Genomic DNA, 22,353 nt, shown 5'->3' with positions numbered 1-22,353 from the left:
TGTGCTTTGACATTTATTTCTTAGAAAACATGGTAATTTGTTAGATTCATCAGGGATTTGGCTTGAGACACATCACCTCTGGACAGCTACCTGGAATGCTGTCAATTCCACATTATCCGCAAGTGAATTATTCAGCTGCAAATAGACCATAACATCACTACAGAGATTCCCCAGCTTGTTTTCCTGTAGTCCATGATAAACCCAACGGCTTACAGGCTCACATGGGGCTCTGCCTTCATGTTGTTATGCTGACACCTCAGCTAGCCTAGACAGAACCTTCCACTGTGCTCTCATAAAAGCAGATCACGTGGGAGATCTCATACTACGATCCACTAATGGATATGCTGTATTTTTACTTTGTTAGTCAGAAGTACCAAGTATATATTTCAAATTCTGGGACTCAAATGAGTCCCTGTCCATCTTGAGCACGTGAGGTTTCTTGCTAAGACTGGCAGCAGATATATCAGACTGGCACCATAGTGCAGCCTGGGTGTGAGGCAACATTGACAGATGCAGGCTAGAACAGGAGGGCAAAATCTGGAGGATTCCTCCTAGAAGTATAGATTCCCCCTTAAAGCTTTTGTTTTTTCCACACTTCCAGCTTCTAAACTCCATTAATAAAAGCTAAAAATATACAGAATTCAAATGATTACTTTTCCATGAATGAAATTGTTGAAGTTGCTAAGGGATTCAGAGTAGGAGGAAAAACATTCAGAATGTTATTTCTGCATTATGGTTGAGTGTATGAAATTTAAATATATGGGAATGCTAGGAAAATCTGGGCAGAATCATTAGACGGGTAACAGGAAATCACTAATAGGAAGCATTACAAGACCTTGATTTTCAGGCAGGTACCACTTCTGGTTAATTGGAGTGAGTATTTTTATACTTTAAAACCTGCAAGTCCTGTAGTAGAAATGACATACACCCCATTAATCTCTTCTAACAATTATCCTTACCCTTAAATGTACTTTGGACTTCCAGCTGGACTTTATCAATTCCAGTGCCTAACCAATGGATCACATCGTCTTTGCTAAATTAAGAGTATCCTGTGCTACTCAGCTTCTCCCAGCAGAAGTGGGTACTGCAGAGTTTTAAAAAACAAACGCATAAAAATACACAAAAGCATAACTAAAGCACAGTACGCTAAAAGCAACATATGTGCTAAGTTTTTTCATTAACACTGAATTGAAAATATAGACAGACTTGTGTAAAACATTTGAAAGTTTGTTATGCAACAGATTTTATCCTCTAAAACAATTTAAATTTAATTTCAACACCATTCTGACAGTTACATTTTTTAATGACAATTATGTTGAGAAGGGAAAAAGCATCATCGTCCCCTTCACTCAAGTGTTCACTCCTGACAGCGATTCCAGCCAAGTTGGAAAGGTATCAAAACCGCAAGTCCTAGAACGAAGAAGAAACTCACATGTTGCCAAGAAAATGCCAAGCGTTACGAGCCAAGCAAGCTCAGCCCATTGAAATCAACAGAAGTTCTGCCATTGAATCCCACAGCTACAGCCACAGTCTACCCATAAACTTTCCTTCAATGTGCAACACCACCATGGGTCGAGCTCACTATTGGCATAAAATAGTACCATTCCCACTTTAGACAAGTAGAAAATCTGGACCCACGAATGAACCTTCTGTTTAACACACGCCCTGGTGATGGCATATTGCTTAGAAAGCATTCTGCCTTTGGTATATTTTATTTCACTATTTCAGTGCAGTCACCTTGCAGATAACTTATTTTGTGAATATCAATGTATTTCTATTTAATTCATGAAATTGTATAGGATCTTTTAGGTAGATAATTTAATGCTTGCCAACTTCCATTAATTTTTAACTAGACTTTCTAGCCTGGAAGACATACTGAAACATTCTAATTTCAGATCAGGTGGGTCTATGTTTTGATTAAAGAGCCTTTTTTTTTTTTTTCATTGTGATATGGATGATTAAATTTCTCTGCTAATTATCTTTATTACCTCAGAACACTCTGTGCCTGACAAAAATATTTCAACAAAATAAGACTATGTGTAATTGCATTACTCCTTTTTTTTTTTTTTTTTTTTTTTATGATGAGAGGTTAATATAAGCCTGCCAATTCACTTTGAGTTCTTCTCCACCTTGAGGGCAATGCTAATGCTTCTTGCTGTTGGTTGATGTTCCTACCACATCTGCAGGTATTTTTTGCTATACTTTTCAGTGGACTTTCAGTGGAATTTCATTCCAGTGGATGACCAAATCTTGCAACATAGGCATGTAACACAAAATTTATTCTCCCTAGGTGTACGTACTAAATTAAACCCAAATTCTCAATTATTTGAGATTAGGTACCAATGTCCTTCTGAAGAAGTGGGTATCATGCCTACAAGTAATCTGTGTTGTCTGTTGCTGTGAGCCAGTTGCTAGGATGGTGTTATGGAGTTCACCAAAGTCAAGGACTTAGTTAATCTATTGTGCCAATCACTTAACTTTCTTCATTTGAGCCTACGAAAATATGAACGCTTTAGGGTAGGGCCCACTTTTTATCACATTTATAAAATGCTGGAGCAAACAGGGCCCTGATTTCTATCCGATAATATAAAATATTACACTATAATAATTGTTTTTCCACTATTAATAAAATGGGTCCAGACTAAAGGTTTGTCTCTGAATGCCTAAAACATTTAGGAAGAATAGTCAAGGATCTGATTGCTTTGGTCAGGTTTCAGCTCTAAATCAAGGTATGTAGAAAGCAAATGGTAACTCATATCATCATTTTGCCTTGAATTAAAGACTCAGTGCTGCCCAACATGGGACCAACACTTTTCCTAGGGGAAGCAGAATGAGCTTTGAGTTATTATTAATTTTTTTAGATATCAGGTTTGGTTGCCAGCTTGGGGGTAGGAAAACCAAAGTTTAAACCTGCCTCGGACTTTATTTTCATTAAAAGATATGGTCCTAAGCTCTATTTTACTTTGAATCATAAATGAACACATATTCTCAATTTGCTTTCTAATGCATCCTATTATGTCTAATTTAGACACAGACATTTAAATGTTGGGAATCAGCTAACTAAGGAAAATGGTGTTCATTGCTACAAATGCCTGGAAAGCAGCAACAAACAAGGTCTAGAAGTCCCATCAAAACCAACAAGGATTATGGTATCCTTCTCTTACAAAGACACATAGACATAAACACATAAAGTAAGTCCACTGACTGTAACAGGTTTTAGGAAACTCAGCTATGGGCGCTCATTACGAGGAGGTGAATGGGGCCTCTGTAGACTCTCAGTTAACTTAGGGAGATACAGTGTGTTTAAATAAATCAATAACAGCAATATTGTTTTGCTTCAATATAGTGATGCAGATAATAGCTTGCTTAGGTATTTTATGGAAAGATGAGAAAAAATGACCCTTGCTTAAAACATTATCCCTCCGTCTCTGTAATTACCCCAGGGGAGTAACAGCCCAGACAGCTCACCCAGTTCCCAAGTGACCACCCTGCATGGAGGGCCACCAAAGCTTGAGCCATCCCTTCGGAGCAAAAGACTGTGTGGGGAAAAGATGGCATATGCCGTGATCTGATCACTCACAACTCCTTTGCACGTGACACAGGGGAGCATAATCTCAAACAGCCTTTGGGGTGCTGCCACCTCTAGCAAGCACACTCCATGGCTGATCCCGAAATCAAGGGGTTTTAAAGATGTGTTTCCCAAAGCAGCAGCGAGCGAGAGATCCTGGCCAAGGCTGTTGGCAGGAGGAGACTTTGAGCCGTGGACTCACTGGACAAGTGAAGGCCATGGCTGTGATGAAAAGCAGGATGCTTGTCTGGAATGCAGTGCGGAACGTCTCTGTGATTTCAGTGGGCTTTCATTGTCTGTTTTGTTTTCTATTTCAGTCTTAGTTGTTCTCCATTTTTTTTCTGAGAGAGGAATAGAGTTCAGTGGTTGGTTTGGCAAGAGGATATTTACGTACAATTTTTTTTTTTGCGTAACAAAATATAATTAGAAAATGTAAATATAACTTAACTCCATTACTGCACTGAACAATAAAATGACCACAACACAGGCTACTCTGGCTCTCTGATAATTCATCATCCAAATTATACACCACATCTCCATTAGACAGTCTTTTTCAACAAAATTCATCTTGCCTTGTCATGGCTGAAAAACAAAACCAATTTATTAAATATCAGTACAAATGAAACAATGAAGTTCAGTGTTCGGAATACAGCAAGAGAAAACGGTTTGAAGTACAGCTGATTAAAATCTTCTCTGACAGGCAAGAATATATTTTTATGCTGAATTTTTTTAAGAAAAATATATTCTGCGTGAGTAACTTGGTTTTGAAATGCAGCTGTTTTGCATCATGAGAGTTCATATGCCATTAACCCTTTCTATAGGCCTAGATGCTTGGCTAAATTACATTTGCTTTCAACTACTGTATTCTTTACTAGGTGTATTATGCACCTCCTGGATATGGACAAGGCGACTTGCACGAGGAATCTTAACCAGAAACAATAAGGGCGTTAAAAGCCAAAGCATGGTTACAAGACAGCAAAAACTTCTCCCTTCCCCTCTCCAAATACAAACAAATACACAAGGAAAAAGAAAACGTTAATGTTTCTGTGGAAATTCTGGCCATGAAAACTTCAATTTAGCAAAACCTGCAAATTGCATCTCAAAATTGTTTCGTGTGAAAACATTTGATGAAGTATTTTATATATAGGGAGGCAATTCTGCCCCTCTACTCCACTCTCGTGAGACCCCACCTGGACTACTGCATCCAGCTCTGGAGCTCCCAACATAAGAAGGACATGGACGTGCAGGAGTGTGTCCAGAGGAGAGCCACGAGGATGATCCCAGTGCTGGAGCACCTCTCCTATGAGGAGAGGCTGAGAGAGTTGGGGCTGTTCAGCCTGGAGAAGAGAAGGCTCCGGGGAGATCTTATTGCGGCCTTCCAGTACCTAAAGGGGGCCTACAGGAGAGCTGGGGAAGGACTTTTTACTAGGGCATGTAGTGATAGGATGAGGGGGAATGGCTTTAAACTGGAAGAGGGCAGGTTTAGATTAAACATTAGGAAGAAATTTTTCACTTTAAGGGTGGTGAGGCACTGGAACAGGTTGCCCAGAGAGGTTGTTGAGGCCCCATCCCTGGAGGTGTTCAAGGCCAGGCTGGACGTGGCCCTGGGCAACCTGGTCTAGTGGGAGGTGTCCCTGCCCATGGCAGGGGGGTTGGAACTCGATGATCTTCAAGGTCCTTTCCAACCTAAACCATTCTATGATTCTATTTATTAAGCCACTAATTTCCAGAGAAGCTGAGTCCTGTAAGCCCCCAGTAACTGTTGTGTCAAGTGCAATTGTACAGACTGCTGAAAAAAAAACCAGGCTACTATTTCTCACAAAGTTAAAAATATATTTAAAAAGAAAGACTTCTGTAACAACACTTGCATATTTTATGTAAGAAAAGCTATTGACTTTTGTGATAGCTATCTGAAAGATGTTTTATGAAGTGAACCCATCTCAATTATAATTTCTAAAGTCAAACAAAATGCATTATAGAAGTGGAATCACTTGTTCCAAGGATGAATTAACGGCAAATTCAAAAAGTAAACAGCACATTTTAACAAATCTGTGCTGTAAAAGGACACAGAGATCAAGCACATAGCAGAACGAGCAGAGTCAGGAAAAGGCTACCAAGGTAGTTCTGCAATGGAAACACATGGACAAAAAGGAATTATGGCCAGTGGAAGACTTGGAGGCCTGAAGTAGGACATAAGTGGAATTTAGATGTTTGGGTGTAAAGCTGAAATCATGAAAATTACTGCTCAGCTCTCACCTCACTCTGGTATTTCTTGCCAACTCCATTGGCTTTGGGGTTTGTGAGCTGCAAAGTTGGCCTGGGCTCATATACACCTGGGCTCCTACACACAAGTGTCCTGGTTTTGAGTAGCCATGGTACTCCAAAGCTTGCCTCTGTGCTTGGGTTGTCTGCAAACCAACATCCAGCAATCATTCTACAGCTTTGGGGCAAAGTGTCCTCTTCTCAACCCTTCGCACAAGGAAAGAGCTGAATCCCAAAGTCCTCTAGGGCCAAGAGCTGTGAGACACAATGCATATACCCTGAAAACGTGAGGAGAAGGAGAGCTTGGAAGCAGTCTTTAGGAGAAAATGACATTATTTTCTCAAGACTTTACTGAGGGACGAAATTTACTGTCCTACATGTGCTACTGTAGTTAAAAGTGGATTTTGATCCTAACCTTAGGCAGCCACTCACTCTCTCTTCTGTCTCCCATTCACTTCCACACAAATGCTTGCTACCTCCCTGAAATTCAAGTGCTCAGTGTTTTAACAGAATGCAAAGAAAATAACTTCTGAACTGAAAACAGGTCTTACAAATCTGGGACAAAGTCAGAGTGGAGCAATTTGATGTAACTCCAAATGCTGCATGAGACTGACCATCACAGTTGTTATGCCTTTCTCCCTCTTAAAATCATTGCCACTTTTTTAATTAAATAAATACTAGGCACTTTTTGGTACAAGAGATGAAACTGTTCGCCTGTCAGTTGTAACACAAAGCCTGTTAAAGTAGCTGTTCTGATACTATTTCCCTCTCTGTAAGAGAATTTGAAATCAAAGGTGCTTATGAAATGGGAGTTCAGAATATGTATTTTGGTGTTCTCTTTTCCCTGATGTTCCTCAGGCTGCTCTTGCCTATGCAATAAATACTCCATCTACTCTGTTTTCAGCTGAGTCTGACTTCTGTGTGAATTTATGCATCTATGAAGTGAATAAATTAGGTGTGAGCTGAGATGATGGAACGTAAGAGAAATTATTTCTTTCCTTTATAACTCCCACAGATTCACTCTAATGCCATAGCTATTGTTTTTAAAAATAAAAATGGCAGACTACCAGTTGAGTTAACACGCTACTTCTGCGATGCCTACAGAATTGAAATGACAGCCAGGCTCCTGCACAAGTAAAATGGACATAGGAGCTTCTTCTCCTTTCATGTGCATTACAGAAAAATGGAGTGGTTCTAAGTCCTGTATTAGAGGCCCCGCACAACCCCCTGACCCTTTCTGTGCAATGTGCTCACGAGCCAGGTCCCCATCTCTTCTCTCTCTCTCCATCTACTCCCAAACCTTTTAAAATGGCCTATCTTTGAAAACGACCAACCTGCCCGCCCTCCAGATTTTCTTTCATTTTCCCAAACTCTTTTCCATTACTTGTCTCTATTTTCTCCATCAAAAGTATGTTTTTATTAAAATACCCTGTGGTCTACAGTGGTCAATTCTCAGACCTGTGCTAACAACAAAGACCTTTATGTCTTTATCTACCAGGTTTATATTACAACAAAGTGGAAATCTGCATGGTGCCCCACAGTGTGCGTAGTTGTAGCCTCTAAATGTAAAAGGAACTAAAATGCTGTGACATTTTTATGAATACAGAAGCAATTAAGTAATGGACATAAGTTTGTAAATCTTATTAATTACTGAGGATCGATGCAGCACAAAAGAAAGATGGTTCAATGAAGACTTCTCATGTCTGCTGATATTGCTCCATGGCCTCAGGCAAGACACGGGCTAGTTCTTGAGATGTCTATAAATGGCCCACTGACTTCAACTGGGCTGAGTGCCAGGGAGCAGCAAAAGCAGGGCTGCTCCACCAGGGAGGATGAGCCAGGAGCTGAGGGTAACACGGTGCTAAGCCCTCACAGACAGGGCACTGTAACATAGCATCTGAGCAGTGCCAGGGTGGCGACAGGTCCATCCGCAAGGTGTAATGGTGGGTCAGGTCCAGGTCCATTCAGTGAGCTCCAGCAGGAGACCAGTCTAGAGACACGCTACCAACACTGTAAGTCTGGGGTGCATCCAGGGAGGACAGTCAGTGCCAGGACAGCAGGAGACAGGGCTGGGCTCAGCAACACCTACAACTTAACTCATGCAAGCCCTGGACACCTAAGCTGAAACTTAAACAGAGCTCCTGGGCCATGAGCAGCGAGTGTGGGCAGAGGTCCAAGATGAGGCTGTTCAGGGCAATTAAAGCCTCTTAGTGCATTCACAACCCTGATATTAAGTGCCAAAAATATTTGGGAACCCAGATCTTAGCTTCTTTGTGCATCAGTCCCTGGAAAAATTAGGACACTACTAGCTCTATTCCAGGCTTATCCTTAGAAAACTTGTACCACTGTTCAGGATTTCTCCCAATAATATCACTTAGAGGCCAAAAGTAAAGTCATTACTGTTAAGAAAAGAGCCTGCCCAGCAATAATGCAACTGTTCAGGTCTTACCTACATTCTCTGTTCACTAACAAAGAGGAAAAAATTTACATTGAATGGCAGAATTTGCAGGTCTGCCTGCACCCCGCAGACCCCAGCCAGCTCCTCCAGGCCCTGAGCAGGGTCCATGCAGTGGATGAATACCCGTGTGCTGCCTGCACAACCAGCTTTGTTCACAAAGCTTACAAAGCACAGCTGTATAATCTTCCCTGCAGAGGAGTTCTGTGCCACCTGAACAGTCCTGAAATCTCAAATTTCAGGAAATATGGGATTCAGGACATCCAGGGTGTCCATACCGTTCCACTTCAGCACAGATGGGCTAGTTGGGAGTGATTAAAAAAAACCCTAACCCCGAAATCACAGAAACTCCTTACTCAGCAGAGCTATTCTCCATGCAGTTACACCTCCTGATTTGAGGATCTTGGGCTGGTTTCTGCCTTCAGACACATTCCCCAGTGCAACCAGAATTTGTCCAGCCTAAGAAACCACAGCACAAAGTTCCCACAGAGACCGAGAAAGTGCCTGGGACCTACAAGACATGAATTGCTGGGACAAATGCCAAGCTTTGACTTCTCCTAATGAGGTTCAGAAATCAAATGCTGATGAGGTTGACTCCCCTAGACTTTGAGAGAAGCCTCCCTGGTCCCCCAGTTAGCGAGCTCTCCAGTGGTACAGTGGTCCTCCTTTTCCACCTACCCAGCATTCAAATATCCAAATGCTTTTTTTTCTTTTTTTTCTTTTTTTTTTTTTTTTTAAAGATTTCTTTCTAAACACAAGCAGCTGACTCTTCTGCCTGCTTTGGAGGTGCTGCCCTGGAGATGAACTGTAGAGCCACAGGCACGTTAATTTATCATATACCTTTCACCACTGATCATTTGTTGCCTATCCCATTTTCCCAGGGACTTACTTTAACTCCAAAATTGATGGTGAAATAAATAGACAAATAAATCAGCCAGCCAGAAATATCTCCCCTTCTATTACCCAATGCTCTAAGATATGCTGGTTTCCTCCTCACCTCCAAATTTAGTCTCAACTGGTGGGCAGCTCAGATAATATTCAATCTCCATGCCCCTTTCAGGTTATCCATATATAAAACTATCATGACAAAAAAAGCAACCTGCTGGTTCTGGAAAACTATAGTGCCGTTGGAAAGAGCTTTTATAGTTTCAAGGCTTTTTGCCATAACCTTCTAGCACACCAGGGTGTGGATACACAACTTTGTAGCAAAAATATCTGAGCTTTTTCAGCACAACAGCTCTCAGTACGGCTTTGTGGTTCACGCGCCTGCTGGGGGCTCCAAGGAAGACTACAGGAGAGCTGCAAAAAGAGGTCTACAAATTGTCATCAGCTGCTCGTAACATGTTATTGGTACTGCCACAGATAGTGACAATAGTGCCCCACTGTGCTTTTTCAGTACCAATAAAATCTGGACACAGGGTCAGAACAGAGATCAACTGAGCATTGTCCAGTCAGCCATTGATTTTCTTTTGGGGACTAATATATGTTTGACATAGCATTCCTGGTAGTAAAACAGAATGTGGCAGACTGAAAAATGATGAGCAAGGACAGAAATTTGAAGTGGCATGATGAGGCCAGTAAACCTTCATTACAAGCCCATCCAACAGAGGAAAACAACAAATGAGAAATGACATTAAAAATGAGACAAATCTTCCGCCAGCACAAGTCAACACAACTCCGTTCAGGTCAGAGAACTTACACTGACTTACATTAGCTGAGCATCTGGCCTTATGATTCAATACAGGCAGAATTTGTTTTCATGGGTATGACCTCATAACTCCAGGATCACCCTTGTAGAGCTGATGTCAAAATACAGTCTGTGGCAGATTTATATGGCTGTTACTATTATTAAAAGCAAAAAAAAAACCCCACAAACCAAAAGAAAACAAGGCCCCAAACCCCACTACATGCTTAGGAATAGGATGCAGCATAATTTCATGCCTTGACTACAAGGGGCTGCATCCATGCTAAAAACGCTAAGTAAATCCGTGGCAGCAGCCTGGCTGGCAGAGAAAGAGCGGGAGCTGCAGCCCCTCAGGGGCTATTCCCTGGGTGTGGATACAGCTTGCTGGAGACCCCAGCACCTGCTAGAAACAAGCTGTCATAGGGAAAAGAGCTGATCTGTTTGTGCAGATGGCTCCTGTCAATCAGTTGTTAGTTTATTCCTGATGTGCAGAATCACTCCCGCTGCAGAAACTCTTCATCCAAATGAAAAAAAAAAAAAAAAAAGATACCAGCCCTATCCAAAAGTAGCGCTGCACATAGTCCTTTTTAAAAGGAATAACTCTTAAAAAAATAATTCAGGGAACAGTTCACACAGCAAAGGTGACTGACTGGAAAAATTACACCAAAAATTATATAGCCTTGAGGACGAAGCGTGTGTGTGTGTTATATCATGTAATGGAAAACTTCCTTGGGAATAACAAGCACATAACATCTCTAGCTGGTCATAAAGTCAGTGATGTAATTTTGCAATCCAGTAGAGGGCAAACTTAGCCTATATATTCTCAAAGTGTTCCTAAGACAGTCAAAGGCAGATGTTCAGACATGTTTATCTTTCATCTGATAACCTATAAAGATATGTAGCAACCTACAACACCAGAATTTGTAAGATGAAACAGCATCAATCATAGCTATCATTCAGTGGCTCTTCAGCCAAACCAATGTTTATTACAAAATCAACAAACTGATAAGGAACAATGTACATTTCAAGTATTTTCCATTAATCTACTGTTTTATCCCACTAATTCCAATATTTGATTAATCAATAATTACAGCCCTATTTTCTGGAGGTTACCCACATATATAACAGAGAAACAAAGAACTCACCTCCCTTCTCTTAATAATACATGTCAGCACACCTGCTTCAAGCAGTTTGGTTTTCACTTCGCTGCTGTCTAAACATGAAACATCTGCTGGAAACGTGGCGTTCTAGGTTATATGAAGGAACACAAATATTTTTGGAGAAAATTTTCTTGAAGAACATCTTGCCTCTAGCACAAAATCACGCTGCTGTTATTGGCCATGCACAGTGGCCACAACCTTCCCAGCAATACCTTATGTGGTCCTACCCACATGAATTGAATAGACCATTTTTTGCTTCTAAAGGACTGTTTCACATGTGTGCCCTGTTCCCCTCACAGAACTAATGACTCACAGCCAACAGGTGGAGGTGTAAGAAGTTCAAATCCAGCTCAAACAACTCTCTCTCTATAGGATGAGCAGCAAAATCAGCACCCCATGGTGGTGCTTATTCCTGTTAGAAACCTGAAGGAGACTGATGAGCAACACCTCCTCCCCCCACCCCCACAACAAGCTTATCCCCACAGGAAAAGGTGTGGGGACATCACCCCTCACAGTGACTGAAGAAAGAAGGTGTCTTGCTCACGCTTTCCATCACCCAATACACTTACCAGTATGAGACATGCAGGCCAAGTGGCAAATAATAATTCCTTACACAGGGACTTTATATGATGGTAGAGCCAAAGGAAGCAGAATTGCACTGCAGTAGGTACCATCCATATGCAATAGTGGCTCCTCAGGGAGGCTCAGCTGAAGTTACTCCCAAAACAGACCCATGGCTGAAGAGACTTGACTTTTATTTGCAAATCTGCCACTGGTTTGATGGGTAATCTTGAGCAAAAGACCTTCTTCATTACTAAAATGAGGCAAAACAACAGCCGGTATAAAGTGCTTGGATGAAAAGTACCATCGTGTCTGAATTCTGGGAAATACTGCTATTACTGTGAGCAGTCTTGCTCATTAGTCTCCATCTTGCAAAAAGATGAGCATCCTGACTGAGATCAGCCAAGCATTTATTCATGTACTTTGTCCTACTGTGACTATTCCCATGCTAAACGTTCAGCACATTATTAAACATCCTCCTGGATTAGAGCCAGTGTGCTTAGAAGGACCCAGATTTCTATTGGTTTTTTAGAAACCATCAATGATATCATCTCTCATAAGACCCTTACCTTCTCTAAGACCTTTAGGAGGCTAACAATGAGATACACACACATATAAACATGCATAAACACCGTATTGATACAGTCAACGATGCTGGTGTGGGAAAGTCCACCTGAAGAGCTCATTTCTGCAAGAACAAACCCAACACAACCAGTTTCAGCTGTGATGCTCTTTCAGCAAATGCATCGCATGGTCTGCCCAACTGATGCCCCTCCTAATCTAAATTAGCCATGTGCAATTAATTAACCTCTCACATCCTTGAGCTTGTTGGGGATACCAGCCTGTCTGTCTGAATCTGCCATTTAATCCATCAGCACCTTAAACTGACACCACTAAGAGTTACAGCCTCTTCTTTCCCCAGAGCCATCAGCCTTGCCCCGTGTCTCCCACAAAACAGAGGTTTTCCTCTGAAGATGGCTCGTATAGGCATTAAAGAGAGGAAAGTGAGGCACAAATGAAAAAAAAAAGAGCCAAAAAAAATGTAAGCAGCACAAATATTGTGCTGATCTAAGTCTACATTTCCCTTTTCAGGTAGGGAAAAGGCTGCACAGGGCTCAGAATCAGCCTAGTTTTCTTTTTTGCCCTTTCAGTGTGAAGTCGAGCTGAGAAGAAATGTCTCATGAGAAAGTTAACCTCCTAGAAGCAGACATGGCCCAATATCTACCTATCTGCTTTCTGTTTTGAAAATGCATATAACAGAGGCAAAACTCTCCATCCCAGAAGAAATGCTGTAGCAGAGCAGTAGCTAAATGGTAACAGCAAGGTACTCCAGGCTCCAGTTTTATTCCCCCAGTGATACCTACCACCTCTTACAGCCTCTGTTGATATGCAAGTTACATTTACAATCCACTTTTCCAAAAAGAAAACAAACCTGGAGTTTGGCCTCTGCTGCCTGACCCACTTAAAACCACATTTTGGATTTTCCCACACCCTGCATTTTGGATTTTCCAGTGCCTCCCCTCACCATGGGTGAATTTTCTGCAGAACGAAGGACCTCAAAAACTCTTGGTTTTACACATTTAACATATAGAAATAAAAAGAAGTAAGACTTCACTCTTATTTCACTGCGTGTAGGCAGATTATAAAAGATGTGGCTCTAGGAGAGATGCTATATTGAGTACTAAGCCACCGGTGAATGCAGATTACAGGTGGCATCATAAAAGGAAAGGATCAAGAAAAGGTCCTGTGCAAACACAGCAACAGACGCTATCAGGGAAATATCCTCATGGGTCTGCTGAGGGCTGCACCATTCCTGCAGGACACGGTGGAACCTGATCAGTTAATAGCAGAGGCAACATTGGTTAGGACCAAAAGTCCTCATAGCCAGAAAGGGTCATATCCAGTACAGCCAACAGTATGTTTCTTATGAAGAAAATTGAATTCCTCTAGTAATATGAATTCCTAGAGATGCTAACTATTAAATACTGCTAGTGGCTGGGCTTTATGCAACATCAAAGAGAATAATATTTTTCATTTCATATATGCATTGAAAAAAAAACCCCTTAGATGGAGTTTGCACAACTTAACATAGTTTCCTATGAAGCAGAAGTTAGCTTTTTTTCATTTTTAAATTGAGTCTGCTTAATCCTTCCTGTGCCTCAAACCATTCTAGGCAAAGCAACCATCTCAACACTTTTCTATTTTGCTGTATTATTTTACATACATAAGAAATTTTTGTTGTAAAAAATGTGGTCCAGGGAGCTAATACTGAGGAATTAGAAACATTTTAATATTAGAGTCAGTTAGAGAAGATCCCAATTTAGTAACATCAGAGAGCTTCTCAGTGGGTCATGTGAAAGCTCTCCATGAAGACCACTAGCCATGTAAATCACTGCAGACTTCTCTGTCAATCTCAGCAGAAAAGCTTACCTACCCATAGATGTTAACTCGGCCCATCACTTTTGAAGAGGCTCCACATCAGGCACGACACACCAAAGAACTAGAACCCAACCACTCCATCACATCTCCTCTGGACACCATGGTTTCACTGGTGAACCCAAGAACACTGTTTCTTCTAGGGATGTCTGTTTTACTTCTGATACTGGGAGAGATGAAATGATCATTGCAGTACCAACTTCTCGAGCTGAAAGTACTATGCTAGAAACTAAGGAAAGAGCAACTTGAGAATGGAGGGAGGGATGATGGGAGCTTCTCCCTTAGGATCTGAGACACACAGCCCTAACGCACCATTTTTACAGTCACTTTTCCAAGGTGACTTTTCCAGCATTAAGGGGCTGGGGATATTTCACTGTCAAAGATCTTAACATTTTAATACATTTATTTCATTTATGTACTTCAGAGACACACATGACAGCACGACGCTTTCCAAGAAGGCAAGCACAAGATGAATAAGACAGCTATTACAGTGAACTCTGGCTGTGAATTTAATTCTTCTGTTTGACACAGGCACACTTGCTGAAGAGTCAGTGCCAGAGATGCATGTTTAAGCAGGGCACTAAATCAATATTTACCATAATTTTGAAAGATGTCTGAGCACAGCCTGGGAACCAAGGCAACACTCGATGCATCAGTGAAATACAGGCTCTAAAACTTTCCAGATAATAAACTGCTCACGGGGCACTGGGTGGCAAAGACAGCTAAATCCACATTATAAGTCACCAGACCTGGGTAGTGCCATTCCAGTCTTCCCTGCTGTGGTCTCAGCTACAAAACTTGTATGCCACAATAATTCTTTTTTTGTTGTTTTGTTTTGTTTGTTTTTTGTTAAAGGCAGTGTCTGATAGCCTGTGATTCATCTAAGCTCCTTCGGCATGCTTTCCCCAGTCTTTGTACCCTCGCTTCCTAGAGACAGTCTTTGAACTGCCTTTTACAAACCCCTCTGCTGTCCTCCACACAATGAATCATCTCCTGGAGAAAGGCATATCTGTAACTGCCAAGCCAGTTTTTGGTACTCAGTGACATCTGGATGAACCCTCTGGTGCCAAAGGCTGTCTGAGCACGGACTGATCTGGATCATTCATTAATAAAATGAAAATCGGGGGAAGCTGTATTCCCCACGCAGCATAAGAAATATGGAGAAGGGGCTCACGGCAAGTTTATTCCTGGAATTAGGAAATTCTGAATTAGAAAGAAAAATTGACCATCTAAATTTCTCACCAACACAAAATTCTAAAGGAAAAAAAAAAAAAAGCCCTTCACAATACAGGAAAGTTCCGGGTCAATAATGCCAAAGGATTTTAATTAAATATTAAATATCAAATATTAAATATAAATAGGTACACAATGAAAAGCAATATGAACAGTGTTTTCACTGACAGTATGACAGCTCAAACAAAATGAATCAAAACAGTACAGTAAAAATGAAATATTTCATATATTTAAATGAAACAAAGCTGACACGATTCATTTACATTCATTCTCCATTTAAAATCGTATCAAAACTGAAACCAATTTGTTCCTGCAAAATGTGTCTACTTTGATCAAGCTGCATTTCCTGATGGTTGTTAAATTTGAAATGTTTTTGATCATCTCTAATTGAGAGACCTCTTAAAGTCTAGAAACTGCTCAAAAGAGAAGTAAAGTATTTTAAACGAGAAAGAGAGATGTGACTAGGTGCTGGCTATGTGAAACGGCCATTTGATGATGCCATGTGTCAGGAACATGAAGAGAGGAAGGAATAACACATGATTTCAGAAATGCTTGTGAGATATTGTATATGCCTTCTCACTAACTCCTACGCATTAAAGGATCTCCCACAACTGCAGCACCAGGTTTTAAGTGCCTTCCAGAGTTCTGCTTCGCCAGTGAGGCCCATAAACGTCACATTTCTTAGTATAAAGAGAAGAACATGTGGAGAGTTTGTGTAACTGAATTAATAAATCTCTGTTAACACCATTTCTGCATCTCCCGAAGCACCTCAGCTGTGTGCGTATTTTAGGCTACAATGCTTCAAAGACTTTCATAGTTGCTTAACCTGAAGCAGATGAACATATATTTCTAAATGTCACATGTATTTTTAAAAGACGTATATTTTTTGAAGTGAAGTGAATACCTAAATCTATGCAGTACTGAAGCACCAGAATGCAAACTCCCTGAAACTGTTTTCATATGCATCTCATACACTGCTGCCGACATCTTTGGTTCTTGCCCTAAAACAAACACAACGTGATAACTAAAATAATAAATAATGAAGCTTTCAGGAGATGCTTTTGGGGGCACGTGAAAGCATGAGAGAGAACTAGATCTGTCTGACAAAAGATGAAGCCAGTCTCCAGGCTTGGATTTACTCAAGGGACCAAAGTCACTTCCATGCCCCGGCTGACCTGTTGCTGGCACACCAGGTGTCCCAAGCCACATGACACGTTTTTCACAGCTTCTCCACTCTTTCTGAGCAGAGAGCAGCGCTCAGGCCACCAACCTGCACACCGGGACAGGAGGAAACCTGCGGTGTTAGCTGTAATGAGATGGTGTGCTGCAAACCTACAAAGCAGCTCCTTCTCCGGCGTACAACTGCGCATGAAGAAGGGACAGAAAGGGGAAACGTCCTTTCAAGGAGTCTGCTGAAGAGACATGTGGCCACACAAACGCACAGGTTCCCCCACTCCCCCCTTTGCGTCCACCCCAGACGTACTAAAAAGAAACCAATGGCCTGAAAAAGTGCCTGAGAGGAGAAAACATCGGCCACAAGTGGCAAAAGCCGCTGTATTGTTAGATGCAGATAGTGGGGGAAAGCAACATGTAAACTTTCTACAGTACGGAATGGATTTTCTTTTGTGTTAGAAATAAGCTCAGAATTTTATAAATGCTACCAAAAATAAGAAATACTACTACCTTGCCTACTGCAGGTATCATTTCCATTTTTGATGCATATTTGATGCAGATTATTTTTCTTTTATTGAACCTTGAATAGAGATCACTGATATTCTTATCAATTATTTGTATTTCTCTTGATACACATAGAGGTGAAACAAAGTTAAACAAGAGCAGGTGCTGAGGAGAACGATGAGGACGATCCCACCAACACAAGAGCCTGTGTTACGAGAGGAGACAAGCTTGTCTTGTTCAGCCTAGTAAAACAAAACCTCAGAGGGGATATGAATGTTGTCTATAAATACATCAAGGAATACAACAAGAGAGGAAGGATAGCTATTTAAGCTAAAGGACAACATTGGCACAAGAACAAATGGATATAAACTGGCCATGAATAAATTGAGGCTGAAAATTAGAAGAACGTTTAAAAGCAACAGAGAAGTGAGGCTCTTGAGCAATTTCCCAGTGGGAGTAATGGTAGCAAATGACCTAATTTGTTCTGAGATGGATCAGTTAATTAGTTCACGAAAGGGTTTAGCTGACAGAGGCTGGCTACACAGGGGGCTGGCCCCAACCCCAGATGTCCTTTACAGCCCCACGTACCTAGGTAATTTGAAGTGTTAATTCAGTTCCTTATTGAATGGTGTATCATGATGGCTTGTAAGTCCAAAATGACTTCCTTTTTCCTGAGTGATTCCATTATGCAGTGACACTGATGTGCACGTTACTTTCCGAACACCAAGAAAAGGTCTCTGCGTGGAGGAATTGCATTTTAAGACAAACACAACAGAGCTCATTAGCACAAGCAAAGTGGTGTGGTGCTAAGATGCTTAGAGCATAAGAAATGGAGGTGAAAGATAAAGGTAAGCCAAGGCAAGAGCACCATCCTTGTGAAAGTGCACGGCCCTTTTTGAGGGAAGTAAACCATGGCATTTCCTTATAACTCTTAATCTTAACATTTCCTTCTTACTTCATATTTTTATACACCAAGCATTGAGTGTTCCAATGAGATTTAAGCAAAACTGTGAAGGGGTTCATAAATTTCTGAGTGAAGGAGATGAGGTAAGTGGCAGTCTGGAGGACAGGAGCTGTTCTTGGTTACTTGTTCCTGGCTGTTCATCACTTCCAGCTACCTGAGAAGGCAGCTCTCCTCCTACCTCTCACTTTGGTGACATCTTTCCTTGGTACTCAGTCATACCCTCTGGCTGCACTGGCCTCTGCCTTGATGAGTGCTGATGCCTTTGGGAAGTGTACATAGAAGAGCACAACTACATCTATTCCCTGAACTTCTCATCCCACATATTAATAGATTTTCTTGTAATTTTTTTTTTTTTTGTATTTTAGGAATGGAAACACACTTTGGTCACTTGAATGATTTCTTTACAAAAATATGAGCATGGTGAACTGAAATTACTCATTTCCCAGACAGTTTTCCAATGCAAAGCAATTTATGAGGCAGGCAGGTTTGCTGAGAAATCTTGGAGAGAAGGACGGCTCTTTTACTTGCTCTGAAATGCCCAACACAGTCTCCTTTCCTCAGGGTGCGGCCTCTTCCTGTTTTCGGGGTCTGGGGGAGAAAGTTGGGGATTTTTTGTTGGGTTTTTGTTTTTATTGGTGGCTTTTTTGTTGGTTTGTTGTTTTGTTTTTTGGGTTTTTTTTAAGGTTTGTCCCTCTCAGAGGGAATTGAAAATGCACCTTGTGCGACTTAAGGGACTACCAAAAAGTGTTTTCAACAGATGTGGTGTTTAAGGGCAGAAAACAATTCCACTTAATAAACAGGGTTATTCTGGGGCAAGGATGGTCTCTTGTCTAAACGTCACTCTGGTACTTACTTTTGTCTTTGAAAAGTGCGATTGTATAATTGAAAACTCCCTGCAATGTTGTGTTTTCTGTTTGAAATTTTTATATAGTGGTGTTTATTTGGGGTTGTGGGGTTTTATTTAACGTGGATCACTTGACGGTGAACTTTACTGTTTCTGGGCAAATTGTGAAATAGCAGGTTCTTCCCTTAAGGGATACATGTGAAGGATATCATCCTTCTGTCAGGCAACTGCCCACACATAATGTCCAACTAACTAAAAAGGCAACCATCAGTTTTAAAAGCACCATTGAACATCCTGCATGGATCATTTGGAGGATGACCCCATCATGATGTCAGCCCAGGACGTTTTGTGCCTACCGAGCTATAAGTAGGAAGGCAGTCTGGAGGCAAAGACTGAAGAACAGGACGTCAAAACTCATTCCCATTTCCTTCTTGCCTTTTCATGTCCAGTAGTCAGTGGTAATTAATTCTACCAACCTTTTCTCAGGAGCTCATCTCCCCAGCATCCAGTTCATGCATCAAGCGCAACATTGTCTTCTGCATCAACTCACTGTGATACAAAAAGCTGCACAAAATACACGGCTTAGAACTGCTTGGTTAGTTACCAGTTTGCATAGTTATGTCTGTGCAAAAAGATAAAATAACCCACTGAACAGTCGCCTGTCCAGAGGCCAAGCAGCACAGTTACATCAATCCAGCTGAAGTCCCTCGCTCCTCCAAAACAGGGAGCATATGCTGACAGCCCACTGGGAAAGGTCTTTAGCCTCTGCTATGGCTGGAGCTGTGCCCGAACACTTCTGGGGATAGCGACAGACAAAAACTGTGCCAGCAGCTCTGTCAACAGACTAACGATATGGACAACCGCAAGCAGCTGTCAGGCCCTGTCCTGGCCCTTTTTAGTTCACTAGCACAGATAGACTCAATACATCAGACATTTCAGCGGGAAGAAGTGAGACCTCTGTTTTTTAGAAAAATCCCTCAGCAGACAGGATTGGGAAAATGTTGACCTTAGTCCAAAGCCATCTAAGGACAACACAAAGAGACTCACAACGGCTCCAGTGGGCGAGTGTTAGGCTCTACAGACTCAGGGTGGGAGAGAAAGTAATGCCATGGATTAGAAGCGAGTTAAAAATAAAACAGTAAGAATACATGACACTTTTCAATACAGTAAGGATAGGAAGAATCTCCCCCCCCCCCTGCCTCCAAGATGTCTGTTTATAAATTTGGGGGGTAATATGTTCTCAGAAGCGGCAACACTTGCAAGCAAGAGAAATAGCTGTAGTCAGGCTAGGAAGCACTGGAAGAAACTGTATTTACAAGTATTTATAACAAGGCAAATGATGGGATGATTAGATCAAATCTAGTATTTTGTCAAACGATCAGTATGTGTGAGGCAAAATTTTACAAAATTATCTAAATTTGCCTATTTCGATTTGGGTGCCAAGCTAATGCAGCAAGTAAAAATGAGCACATATGAAAAGCATTAACCATAAAGGACAGACCATCAATTACTACAAATTTCTCCTAAAGCCAGTAGACCTAAATTAATTTAGGTTACTTTGGCTACAGTGTTGCAGCAGCAGTGATGCCAAAAAATCTGAAAGCAATCACGGATGAATTTGAATTCCTGTAGCATGAAAGGGCACTTACAAAACAGGATTGCTCCATGGAGAGAAGAATTACCAATAGTCTATGGACAAAAAAATACACAATATTAGTATATTCAAACCCCTGAAAAAAATGAATTAGTGGGATAGCACTGTATGTAAAAGGTTCTGCGAAGAGATTAAGCTCCTGAATCTGCATCAATATGGACCATATGCTATTGGAATATAAAAACACTGATACGGTTCTACTCTCTCACTGTAAGCTCAGGACAAGTTATACTGAGGACACAACTTCTGAGACAGACAAATGAACTAAAGAGACCAAGTTTTGTGAAGAGGACAACAACTACTTCGACTATACGCACATAAATTTGTCAAATAGTAAAAAAGGCATGAGGAACAAATTCTTGATGCTGTAGGTAAATGCATTCTGAAACAGCTACGTTTAGATAATGCAAAAGCATAAGCTGTTTTTCAACTTATTTTCAAGTAAGAGTGTGACTAGTGCATGAAATGAATGAAGCTGAGTTCTTACACTAGGAGCTATCGCCTGATTTACAAGTTCAACGATACTGGAAGACAAAAGACAGCAATACTGAAGATGGAAATTTAGATAAGAACTAGCAAAATATCAGAAAACCAATTAAGGAGGTTTTAAGGTCAAAACCAAAGAAATTAAAAGTCCTTTTTGATCCAAATACCTAGACAGTCTTTGACGTTTTATTTTGGTGGATGACAGTCAAATATTTCCCTGATGTAATTCTGCTTATTCACAGAAAAAAAATTCACAAAATCATGATATTTTTTTTCCCCTGGCATACAGTGGGAAGGTAATATCCTGAAATACAATTCAAAGGAATAGTTTTCTGCTCACAATACTGAACCTTCCTTTTTTTGCAAAAACCTTTATGAAAGATTCTATTTTTTGTTTTCGTTAGGGCCATGTTGTAGTCTCTTATCCTATTCTGTTTCTGCTTCTGGACGCAACACTGCACCAACAGCTATGCCCAGATTCCTGTGCCTGCATTCAGTCGATTTGCCTGACTGCTTCCACCTCTTCAGCCCTTACTAAATGGGGATCCCACTTTGGCCAGCATGGCTGCAAGGCAGTACGTCGCCCGCAATGCATTGTGTCGCTCCCACAACACAAACACATCTTTCAAAGGAGGTCCTCTACCACCAGCACCGCTGTGCAGTGGCATCCAAAGCGAATAAGAAGGAAGCAGAAAGGTACGAGAAAAGCTGTAGGGATGAATGGCAAGGTTCACTAAGTTACTGAATTTTAGCCAGTGTCCTTGCAAAAATGAACCTGGCTTGAATAAAGTCCATAGAAAGCAGCATAAACTACAGCGTGAAGTCTGTAATTATAACATTGTGATGGCCAAGATTAAATATGAAGGCTGATGATGGCATTCATCTCATTTCCTCTGACACACCAACCTCAGACATCAACGTCGAATATTGTCAATGGAGAGAAATGGGCATTTCCAGCAGCTTTCATCTAAACGTCTCAGCTGGCGACAAGCAGTCCTTGAGAGGTGTCTCTCTCTGATTATCATCCCTTAGGTGACTCGTTCGCCCACAGAAATTAACTCTCACGGTCCTCAGTTAGGAGAAATTAATTGTATCCCAAACAAGCAAAGAAATTCAGAAAAAAACCCAGATGCTTGTAGCATTTATATAGTAACAATGGGCATTTCCATTAGCCACACAAAAAGCTAATCTTCTTTTTAAGCTCGACTAGTTCCACTTAGCTATTTTAGCATTTCTTAGTTCCACACAGTATTGGAGCATGAATTAAAAAAAAAAAAAAAAGGGCAATAATAGCAAAATTCTTAATGGACTCTGTGGCCTTTTACCCACTTTCTCTCTTTGCTGATAAAATGTCTTTTTGATGCAGAAA

Source organism: Charadrius vociferus, unplaced genomic scaffold (assembly GCF_000708025.1).
Source record: "Charadrius vociferus isolate BGI_N301 unplaced genomic scaffold, ASM70802v2 scaffold255, whole genome shotgun sequence".
Lineage (NCBI taxonomy): Eukaryota > Metazoa > Chordata > Aves > Charadriiformes > Charadriidae > Charadrius > Charadrius vociferus.
Note: the sequence above shows the minus strand (reverse complement) of the source record.